The 11,674-nt window shown below is 37.2% G+C and overlaps 1 long non-coding RNA gene and 1 pseudogene across 1 annotated transcript; one reads left to right on the top strand and one right to left on the bottom strand.

The window, feature by feature from the left end:
- The first annotated feature begins 1,555 nt into the window (after positions 1-1,555).
- LOC121789385 lies at positions 1,556-4,011 on the top strand. Its single transcript, XR_006048035.1, has 4 exons — positions 1,556-1,643; positions 2,955-3,007; positions 3,093-3,195; positions 3,881-4,011. It is a non-coding gene; the product is annotated as an uncharacterized LOC121789385 (long non-coding RNA).
- A 682-nt stretch (positions 4,012-4,693) lies between these two features.
- Positions 4,694-6,234, bottom strand: LOC121789383 (annotated as a pseudogene).
- Between the last annotated feature and the right edge of the window lie 5,440 nt (positions 6,235-11,674).

The raw sequence follows: 11,674 nt of genomic DNA, 5'->3' as shown, positions 1-11,674 counted from the left end.
AGTTGAATTAATAAATTTGGGTAGATTTTATATATTTCGAGCAAGTGGTTGTCTTTTTCTTCAATAACTGAATGTGGGTATTTCCAAAAAGTTCCTAACCTAATATGAAACCTATGATTCTAGAATCAAAAGTGTACATCACTCATGTCACATATGAGCTTGAAGTATGCATGGGGCATTGATAATATTATTATGAGTCTGGAGGTAAGCCTGGTGTATTGATAAAATTATTTGGCATACTATAAATTCACAGTTAACAAATTTTAAAGGACATTAATCTGAATAAGTGAATATTGAGATGTAAGTATATAATTTTCTATTTCTTATAGGCCTTTTCACAAATCTTGGTGTGTAACGACGTTTTGCTCAATTTTGCAAAGAGACTTGAATCTCTGGAGCACTGACACAGGAGACCGAAGGTAATACCATTGTTGTAGCCGATAAGGTACATTTCAGTTTCTTGTTACCTACCCGCACTCGTTGGCTTACATCATCTTATATTGCAGAGCTGGACCATCTCTCAGTGATAATTATGATAGTGCATTGGAAAGAAGGCCTTAATCAATTTGTATAAGGACTCATGGATCTGGTACTAATCTGGGTGATTTTTTATTGCAACAAAACTGCCAAAATGGATTTTACTTTTGTGTGGAGTTCTTATTGTTATATTGTTTTGAATCATTAGGAACCTTTGGCCATTGTTCCACCAGGATGTCATCTGAAAAAACTAAACAATAGAAGAATTCATGACAGAGGAAGAGCTGCTCTTCATTCTGTTGGAATAATTAGAGATCCAGCTACCGTAATACTAAGCATCTCAATATATTATTAGCCTTCTCTTGACTATTGTTTCACTTTCCATTTTGTCCCTCTGTGTTTTCATATATGTCGCTTCGAAAGTAGTTTCATAGATTCTAGCTCTCATCTACTAAGATTCACCTACATCCTGTGTTTTCATAGCCCAAATTAAAATTATTCACTAATGCTTGTAGGTAATGGAAGGATGCTGGAAAGCTTTCTGGCCGTATAGTTGATTCAGACATGAATGATGTTGGGCGTTTCCTGAACCGAATTTTAGGACTTTCTCCGGGGATTCAAAATAGGTTTTGTAGTTTGTTTGACCAGTACTATTCTGTGTTTGATGGTCATCATAATAGTCGCACTGATGGTATTGCAGGCTGTTCGAATTATTTGTTGGAATCTTTGATATTCTTATTCGAAAGCACGTATTGAAGGGCATCTGGATTCTGGTATTGTTGATGTGAAGGCTAACACAATCGAGTTTGCAGGAGCACCAAAGGTTACAATACTCAGTGAATTTGTGGGTTTAACATTATAACCAGTTCTTAATGTACTCATTTTTCAGACTGTGCATATTGACAATATGTCCGGAGCATCCACTGTGTTGTTTACTTTCACCTTGGACGAGGAATGACATGGGAGGTATTTAATTTATTTTAAAAAATCCTAACAAATAAATTTTATTGGTTTCTAGAAGTCAGGATGTTTACTTTTCTTTGTGCAGGCTGCTTCCTCATTGCTTGAAAAAAGCAAAAGGGTGATACTGGATCAAGTAACACTGGATTCTACGAATCAAGGAGAGAATGGATGGGAAAACGACATTACGTGTTAGCAGTTGAAGAGTATGTTTCATTCTTGAGTTACATTTACATTACCATTATGGTTATGTAGTACACGGCTAAAGAATTTATGTGTCTAAATGTGCTTGGTTAGAGTGAGGCATAGCCCCCCCATATTTAATGCCTTAAACCTGTCGCCAATGCTTAGTGGTAATACTGGTCTTCGGCATAGTTCAGTTGTCTATTCAAGCAAGTAAACTGGAGATTTGCATTGGTCACTGGGATCAGTTTTAAACCCCAGTTAATGTAGATAATTGTGAATTTAATTACTATTTTAAACTTAAAATTTAATGAAACAAATTCAAACTTTCTACAATTCTAAGAGTTTATTAACTATTGATTTAAACTAATGTTCTATTTGTCAAAACTGTTCTATGACACCCTACTTCTTTGTGATACCCTGTTTACCAACGCGAAAGTACTTTTCCTCTCTAGTTTTTCTGTCTTCATCTCTCTATACTGCCTGTCTCCTCGTTTCCGGCAGGTTATCTCTTTTTCTTAGGGAGGCTCCTAGGCTTTTGACTTTTGAGTGATTCATGGCGGGTCTCTTGCAACCCATTTTGAAAAGGTATTGGTAATTGGACCAGCCTTGCTCCCAGGCCTAATTGAAACAGTCTGAAGTTCTAAACAGCGCATATTAGTAGTGTATTGTCACTGAACTATAGTGGCATGTTAATCATGGTTACTAAGCTAGATTGCGAACCATGATTAGCTTTTTCAAAATTGTTTGAGTCTTTGAGATATCAGATTTATTGTTATTAAGATTAGACGCATCTTCGTAAAGTATAGGATTGTGATAAAAATATAACTAATTTCTGATGCAGAACTGCAGAAGTGTCATTATTAGATAACACTAAGTTCATTTTAGAAAATCCAGATTTTAAAAATATGGAGGTCATTTTTAGATTGTTTTAGGTCATCCTTTCTAAAATGAACTAAACACTGACTAATAATGACCTCCGAAACGATCTAAAAATGAACTCCGTGTTGTCTAAAAATGACAGTTCTGCATTAGGAATTAGTTGTTCATATATCACAACCCTCTTAAGTATATGCATAACTTGGAGAAAGAATGTGCAAGTAGCAGAAACTGTTTTAGAGTAAAAGATGACATTATATTTGTATTCTTACATTTTTCAGTCCTTGAACTTTGGTCTCTTTTTTGTTTGCCATGCTGATTGCTTTAATTTGCTCTGGTATCGTTTTGCTAATATCTGGAGTAAACATACAAGTATTTACAGATTTACCAGTTTGCAGATGCGGATCAGATCCTGCTAATGCTTATGTGTCTAAATCTTGTTATCCTCATTTCAGCTCTGATTGTGGAGAGTACAAAATTTTCCGACCAAACTTGGGGAGTCTATCAGGTGCATAGACATTCCAACCCCGAATTTCACATGATTTCCTTATCAGTATCTCTGCTAGGCTTCTGAGATCATTTCCAATATCCAGGGAGATGACACTAACAGAACTAAAAGAAAAATATAGAAAACTTTCAGCTCTTGAGAAAGCGCGTACTGGCTGGGAAGGTGAATATGAAGTTTCTTCCAAGCAGGTAACTATCCCATTAACTTTGACTTGAACTTAATAAATTTGAAAAGCTTTGATATACTATTTTCTTTTATGGTTGAGGCATGACGACATGGTTATATATAAATATAAAATGGAATTTTCATTTATAAACATGTGTGCATATACTTACTAGAATAAACTACATTTGATGCGACGTGAATGGGATCAATTGCTGGGATAAAGTAAGAGTAGCTGAAGATAATAGGAACTTCCAGGGGCACCAAACTGCTGTAATCTTGTGTTAATAATTTGTATATATCCGCACGTGAATGTCAGGGCACTCAAAATATCTAAATCCTTTGTGATTCTCACCTATGGAAACTGTTTTACTTGGCTTTTCACAGTGCCACTCTGAAATTAAAGTAAACATAATGCAAACTAGAAGATATGGAGGCATTGAGTCAAAAGAGTTGTGTAGCAAAGAATGAGGGTTTATATGGAGAATGTCTGCCTAGGCCCTAGTTATAACATGGATGATTGCTACTGTAACTTGTTGTAGTAAGTTTATCGTTGCTGCTAAACCACTCCACATCTCATAGTAGTATTGTACAAAACTGTTTAAAACAGAAAAAGGCTTCTGTTGTAAAATTACTTATGACACTATGGTAGATGTTATGCCATTGTATTTTGACAATAGAGTTGCAACAGCTTATTGAGTTCACATGCAGTGCATGCACGGTCCCAACTGTAAATTGGGCAGCTTCTGCACTACAGGCAGAAGGCTACAGGAAGTGAACGTTTTGGGTGGTCTCATTCTTCCTGTTTTGGGGCACTGTTGAGAAGGCACTCTCCAAGCAGGTTACTCTCATTGTTTTTTTGCTTTATATAATGCATGATTTCATGGTATACTATACATGCTTAGGTCAATATTGTAATCCAGCATATGAAATGATTGAAATAATTGTAAGGACATGTTTTCCTCGTGGCGATCCTAATTTACATAGTCCTCTACATCTGTGATGCTAACAGTCTCATCCATCCCCTGCTGCTTTGGAAATCTTGGTTAAATTAGCTATTTATTTAATTGATTAGTAATTCCTTTTGACAGGCTCGTCAAAGCCATAAAAGAATCCGGGTTGTGCGTATAGAGACACTTCTGACAATCAACGAATTGTTGGGTTGCTCATCCAAATGCAGCTGTTCAACAGTTCTGCAAGGTCTCTCTCTCTCTCTCTGGTTGTGGCCGTCTAGATTTTATCCGTGTCTTGAACTGTTGAGTCATTTAGATTTTATTTTGGTAGATCTGGCTTGGGTTCATGACATTGACGACGACGACGAGGAGTGAGGATTGGGAGGGCTCAGACTTGTTATGCCACTTTTTTGGAGGGGCGTTTGCTGCCAAGATCAAGGATTATGACTTCTAACGTGCTTTGGCGAAGCCATCAGCCATATGGGATTGGCAGTGAAGGCTACGCCCACATTTTTGAGCTTTTTGGTGCAATCAACAATCCTCACATTGTTATATCCCATTTTTGGCCCCATTGGATATCTGTTTTTTGTATATTATTATCGATAGCATTCATGTAATATAGGTAAACACAAGAAGATTGTAACTCTCAGAAACACATCTCAAATACAAATTCATTTTGCTCCATTTATTAAATTATTGACTACTTATTGAAAAAATCACAATAATGGATTCTTATTCTTGAAACCAGCCACCACCAATGCAATTGCAATTGGGGTAACAGAAACCTAACAACGATGCTATGAACAAGCCATCAGCAAACAAAAGGAGCATCGACATGGTGATCGCTGCAGTATAATCCGGGACGTTGAGTGTAGCCCTGTTTCTGCAAAAGATCCCTTACCAACTCCTGGTTACTCACCGTACCATTCGATTCAGCAAGAATTGTCTGAATTGCGTTACTGAGAGCGCCAAAAGATTTAGTGGCGTCACCGGAAGGAGTGGCGTCGGCCGATGTCTGATGAGTCTGGCAGCCGCTGATGAGAATGCTGGTATCGGCCAGTCCTTTCTTGCTTGCTCCGGCATACGCTTCCTGCTTGCTCCCAACAGGGGTCGCCAGCGCAGGTTGCGCGTAGCTCTCGTCGTTCTCAAGCTTCTGCTGCAGAAACTGCTGAGCTAGCCCTCCTACCATTCCAAAAAACCCTCCACCTTCACCTTCACCTTCACCTCCTTCACCATTGCCACCTTTGATTTTGCCAAATATGAAATTCATAAACTTCTTCACCTTGGGGCTTGCATCTTCCCCGAACACGTCGAACAGCGTCGGCCGCAGCTTCCCCACGTCGATATCTTCCTTGCCGGTTTTCTGCTTCAGCAACTCGATTCATCAATCAGCCCTCCGCTGTGGCACGAATCAGACACGATCGTGATCTGGCAGCCGCTCGGCACTTTGTCAACCAAATCTCTGAAATCATCATCTGATTATCACGTATGGCATCAGATCTCAGAATCAAATCCAACATTTACACCAACACGCCAGATTCATACACAGCGACAGCCAAAAAACGTTGAAATAAATCGCGGAATTAGCAGAAAATCAACAGCAATCATGTATCGCATCAGATCACAAAATCAAATCCAAAATCTACACCAACACATCAGATTCATATGGAGCGACAACCCAAAAATTGAAATCAATCGCGGAATTCACAGAAAATCAAATGGAGAGGGAGAGGGAGAGGGAGAGAGAGAGAGAGAAGTGACCTAACCGGTAATGAGGTTCATGTCGGTGGGGACAATGCACTCATCGTAGCCGGTGTCATCCTGCTCGCCGGTCTCGGCGGGGAGGCGGGTGCCGTGGCCGCTGTAGTGGACGAAGAGGAAGTCGCCGGGGCGCGCGGAGCCGACGAGATCGGAGAGGGCGGCGCGGATGTTGTGGCCGGTTGGCTGCTTGGTGGAATCGTCGGTGTCGATGAGGACGGTGATGTCGTCGTCGGAGAAGCCGTAACGGTTGATGAGGCAAGTGTGCATCCGCCGCACATCGTTGATGCATCCTTTCAGCTCCGCCTTGGTCCCGGGATAGTTGCACCCGATCAAAACAGCCTTCTTCGCCATGGTTATTAGATCAAATGAAACGAGATTGGATGAAGATCATCAATTTGCAGCCTATTTCAAAACATTTCGTCACTCACATATCTAATTTTTATACATGTACGTTAATAAATTCAGAAACGTATATGCAAATAATAAAATGAGAAGAATAATTTTCAATGAAAATTTAATTCAAAGTTCCACCACACTTATTTTGGACGTAGCATCAAACGGTTAAGAATTCATGATTTCTTTTTTCAATCTCTTTTTCCTATCTTTCCAAGTGTTTATTTGCAATACTTAAACGATGGTATGCCGATAACATTATAGGAGTAGTATAAATATAATAGACACTGAATAAAATTAAAGACTCAAATTTCCCATCTTTCTTCTCTCTCCCATCCCCAGCCCTAATTCAACATAGCCTCTTTGCATGCAGGACACAACTATTCCTGTATCCGCCACTGATTAAAATAGTTTGTTTTAGCAATATATATAAACGATTGAATGGTGTCCAGTTGAAGCCCGATGAGGTAACATCAATCATGAACGAATTCGATAATCCCGGCTCGTTGGCTGCTACGGAATTGCACATCGGGGAATCTAAATACGTAGTGATTGGCGGCGAACCTGGTGCCGTCATTCGAGCCAAGACTGTGTGTATTAACCTTTTGTTTTGCTGGTATTCTCAAGTTGTGGGTTGCTGGTATTTTCAAGTGTCAAAAGCTTACTTCAGGTGAGGGATCGGTCAATGTATGCTTGGAGCTAGAAGAGCTTCGCCGCGTCTCCACCATGGCTTCTGATCTAACAATTGAACGAATACAAACCTTAAAAATCAAGAATTTCAATCGAGAATTTAAAGAAAATCCTCCCTCTACATAGACAAAAAATACTACTCCTAGTATATTATGTGCAAGCTAGAGACCGAAATAGGAAAGAAATGAGAGAGTGAGAGGAGATGAAAAATTGAATATAATTAATGATTGAAGGAATGGATTATATATTTATAGGCAATCTCCTTTTGCAAGTTATGACTGAAAGATCAAGAAATCGATTATTTTTAGTGTGACAGGAAGAGCAAGAAATCTCCTTAACAAATATATGTGTGCTTGAAGTGTAGAAATGATGCATGCAGTTGTAAGTGTTAAGTGATGAAGTAAAAAATTAAGTGTGAAGCACATAATCGTGCAAGTTAAATGCGATGATAGTGCTAATGTAGGAGAGCAAGCCCTCTCTTGTACAAGGTACTATAATTTTTTCTCAATTAAAAAAAATAAAGATGAGAAATATATATTTCACAGTACATGTGCCTAGTTGGTGAGTTGCGGCTGCATGACTTTTTCTTCACTGTAAAAGTATCATAAGGCTTGAATCTCGAGAGTAATTGGATTATTTAATAAATTGATTCTGCGTATTTTCTAGGTACGGCACTGGTTGACAGTGAATGCTCAAACCTCTGATCGAGATCATCTATCATTTTCTTTGTTTCTTAGGTTTTTACTGTTGAAGACAAGGATGAACTGGAAAAATTTGTCACATCCCCCAAAGTAAATGTGTATTACTATTATAGTTGGGAGGATGGCTTGTCTTTGCCTCACATTATTTGCATTATAAAACTTGAGGAGATAAAGAATCAAGTGTTGCAAGGTCACAATTTAATTTGTAAATATTTATTCCATAAAGACTACTTATTAAACTTATATTATTCATCATAACAGAGTATTCTCATGAGCGCCAAAAAGCAGCTTCAGAAGCTGCATATGAGGAGCATATGGTTATATATTAATCACTACTAGTACCTAATATATATGAAGTTATTTTATAGGTCTTGAACACGCAAGTCGCACGAACGTGTTTAAGTATGTTTTTCCCACTTTGTGGGCTAATCTTGACTATCACATTACGCGTTTTCTTAGTAGGTTCAGAATTTTTTACAGGAAACATCGACTAAGACACTTTCTAATTTTTTGGCGCGAGACTCCTTATAGTCATCATGATTACTTTATCTTGTGTAAGTTTTCACTGTAAATGTTCAGAGACATCGACCTAGGCACTTGCTAAATGCAACATTGATATTTGTAATACATTTGGTTTCTTTGAGTTAATACTTTTGGGGAGTCTTTAATTGGGTTTATAATCCTATCTTAACTAATTGTATTTAGTAATCCTTTCAAGACATATATATATATATATAGTTGTGATCATATGATAACCCCCAAATCACGTAACAACTCTATAACCAAATCTGAACCACACATATTTTCTAATCTTGTGGCTGAGATTCAAACTTAGATTTACTTCATAAAAAAGGCGCAGAGGGTAAATATGTCATTTCCCTCATTTAATTTCTGAATTTCGCTCCATTCTTTCACTCTCTCTCAGTTCGATTCTCTCTTCTTAGCGATTTTGTTTCCATATTTCTCGCCTATTTTATTTACATAGGCTCCAGATTTTCTTCCGATTTGGTTCATTATTCCATAATCTCCAGATTTTGTTTCCATATTTCTCGCATAATTTTGACCGGGAAGATGTTTTCAATTTTGCATATAAGTTGATAAAATGATACTTTAACCTGACAAAACGACATATTATGCATTGCCGATTATGTGTTAACATGATACTTTTGGCTTATAAATGTTAGGTTTACTGCATAGAATGATAGTTTTGCCGGATAGAATGATACTCTGAGTTGATAAAATGATAGTTTTGCCGGATAGAATGATACTCTGAGTTGATAAAATGATAGTTTTGCCGGATAGAATGATACTCTGAGTTGATAAAATGATAGTTTTATTGATTTGTAGGTATGTACATTCCTGTTTGTGATGATGCTTTGAAGCCAATGATTGGTATGAAATTCAATACATTAGTAGAAGCAGCTGATTTCTATGAACATTATGCCCGTTCAGTTGGTTTTGGCATTCGTAAACTAGGCAACAAATCAGTTCATGATATTATGTAATTATATTATTCATTTCCGATTATGTGTTAACATGATACTTTTGGCTTATAAATGTTAGGTTTACTGCATACAATGATAGTTTTGCCGGATAGAATGATACTCTGAGTTGATAAAATGATAGTTTTGCTGGATAGAATGATACTCCGAGTTGATAAAATGATAGTTTTGCCGGATAGAATGATACTCTGAGTTGATAAAATTATAGTTTTACTCATTTGTAGGTATGTACATTCCTGTTTGTGATGATGCTTTGAAGCCAATGATTGGTATAAAATTCAATACATTAGTAGAAGCAGCTGATTTCTATCCCTGGTATCATTTTATCATTTGAAACTATCATTTTATCCCCTGAAACTATCATTTTATAATTTAAAACAATAATTCATCATGGAATAAGGTATGAATTGATGATACAAAACCAAGTATGAAGTAAATTCAAAGTAAATTCATCATGCTGTCATATGTAACTCTAAATCTACACTAAAAAACTATAGAATCTAAAAAAACCGAGAATCTCTGGCAAAATGATAAAATCGAGCAAAAACAAAAGTGAAATAAGTAATAAACTTCATCCAGCCTTCCTTCGATGATGCTTGAGCGTTTTCCTTCGACATATCCCAGAATTTGGATGATTTTTCCTTCGAAAGTGAAGAAGCAAGGGTTTGAAATGCGATTCGGAGGGTTTGAGTGTGAGAGAAATTGAATGCAGTGTTTAATTCACGTTTTCTTCTTACCCGCCCAATTTTATAACGAAATGACAATTTTGCCCTTAATATATCCGAAATATGATAGTTTTATTTGATAAAATGATAGTTTTGTTAGATTAAATCCAGACCACATATTTTTAAAATGTGTGGTGGAGATTTAGTTATAGGGTTATCACACAAATTGGAGTTATCATTATAATGCACCCCTCTATATATATATAGTAGCATCCGTGCGATGTGCGTGCCACGTGTAATTAATTATTTATAACTTTAAACTTATTTCAATTATCGTGTAATTAATTGTTTATAACTTTAAACTTATTTCAATTATCTTTTTCGAGTTAATGTTCGATTAAGTAACAAATTAAGTAAAATATTCGCCGGCATATGCTTATTATGAAATGAGCATTTGACTTCGAAAACACGTTCTATCAAGGATCACATCTTTTAATCCCCTCTTCAAGGTGGAGCTTGATAAGACACCATTCAGTGTAGAAGAAAAGCCAAGGCTCTTTCTCCTTCTTCTTCCAAGTGAAGAATGGACTTGGAAATCCACACCCTCATCTTCCAGCAATGGATCTAGAGGTTTGTCTCAAAAATCGAAGCTTATCAGTTTTCTGATGTTACCGGTGGAGGAACGAGAGGCCTTCATTCAACATAATTAGCTTCACATATCCCAGTATTTAATACATTTGGTTTCTAATTCTTTGAGTTAATGCTTTTGTTGGGGATTCTTAATTTAGGATAATGCTATCTTAACTAACTCTCTATGCTAACGCTTCCAATATTGCTACATTATTATATAAATGTACACGTGTAGCGTTCGTGCAACGTGCGTGGCCGGACCAAACATTAACTTTGGGGCTGCACGCCGCAGGCAGCGGTTTGATCGTTCACTTTCGAGCTCCTCTATCGCTTTAAATGATAGTGAGACCACCAAGAATGTCCTAATTGCTTCGTCGTACATACATTCAAGTGTCGGAAGCTTACTTCAGGTGAGAGATTAGTCAGTGTGTGCTTGGAGCCAGAATAGCTTCGCCGCGTCTCCACCATGGCTTCTGATCTAACCATTCAACGAATACAAACCTTAAAAATCAAGAATTTCAATCGAGAATTTAAAGAAAATTCTCCTTCCATCAAGACAAAAAATACTACTACTAGTATATTATGTGCAAGCTAGAGAGAGAAATAGGAAAGAAATGAGATAGTGATACGAGATGAAAAAGTGAATGATTGTGGAAATGGATTATATATTTATAGGCAGTCTCCTTTTGCAAATTATGACTGAAAGAGCGAGAATTCGATTATTTTTAGTACTCTCCCGTTCTGCGGTAGTTGAGTCATTTCATTTTGAGTTCTTTCTTCTTTTGTTCTAGGCAAATAATGGAATTTCAATTTAATGAAGGAGAATAGATTTATTCTGAATGAGGGAGTGATGCATAATCGTTGTGCGTCGTTATTAATAAACGCACAACCCTTATGCGTCGTTCTTTAGTGACGCACAAGGGTTATGCGTCGTTTATCGACGCATAAAGGTTATGCGTCTTACCTTAATGACGCATAACCCTTATGCGTCGTTAAGTCGGCTTTTAACCCCCTGCGGGCTAACGCAGTTCACAGAACACACTTTCACTTCATCTCTCGGCGATTTCAGGCGATTTTAGGCGATTTCCGACGATTTCTCCATAAGATCTGGTAATTTGTTCATCAATTTAGCTGCATTCATTATTATTCATGTTTATTTTGCTTTCATTTGTTAGTTTTACCCAATTTATACAAATTAGGGCTTGTAGGA

The sequence above is a fragment of the Salvia splendens genome, unplaced genomic scaffold (genome assembly GCF_004379255.2).
Source record: "Salvia splendens isolate huo1 unplaced genomic scaffold, SspV2 ctg227, whole genome shotgun sequence".
NCBI lineage: Eukaryota > Viridiplantae > Streptophyta > Magnoliopsida > Lamiales > Lamiaceae > Salvia > Salvia splendens.
Note: the sequence above shows the minus strand (reverse complement) of the source record. Positions and strands in the feature narration are given on the sequence as shown.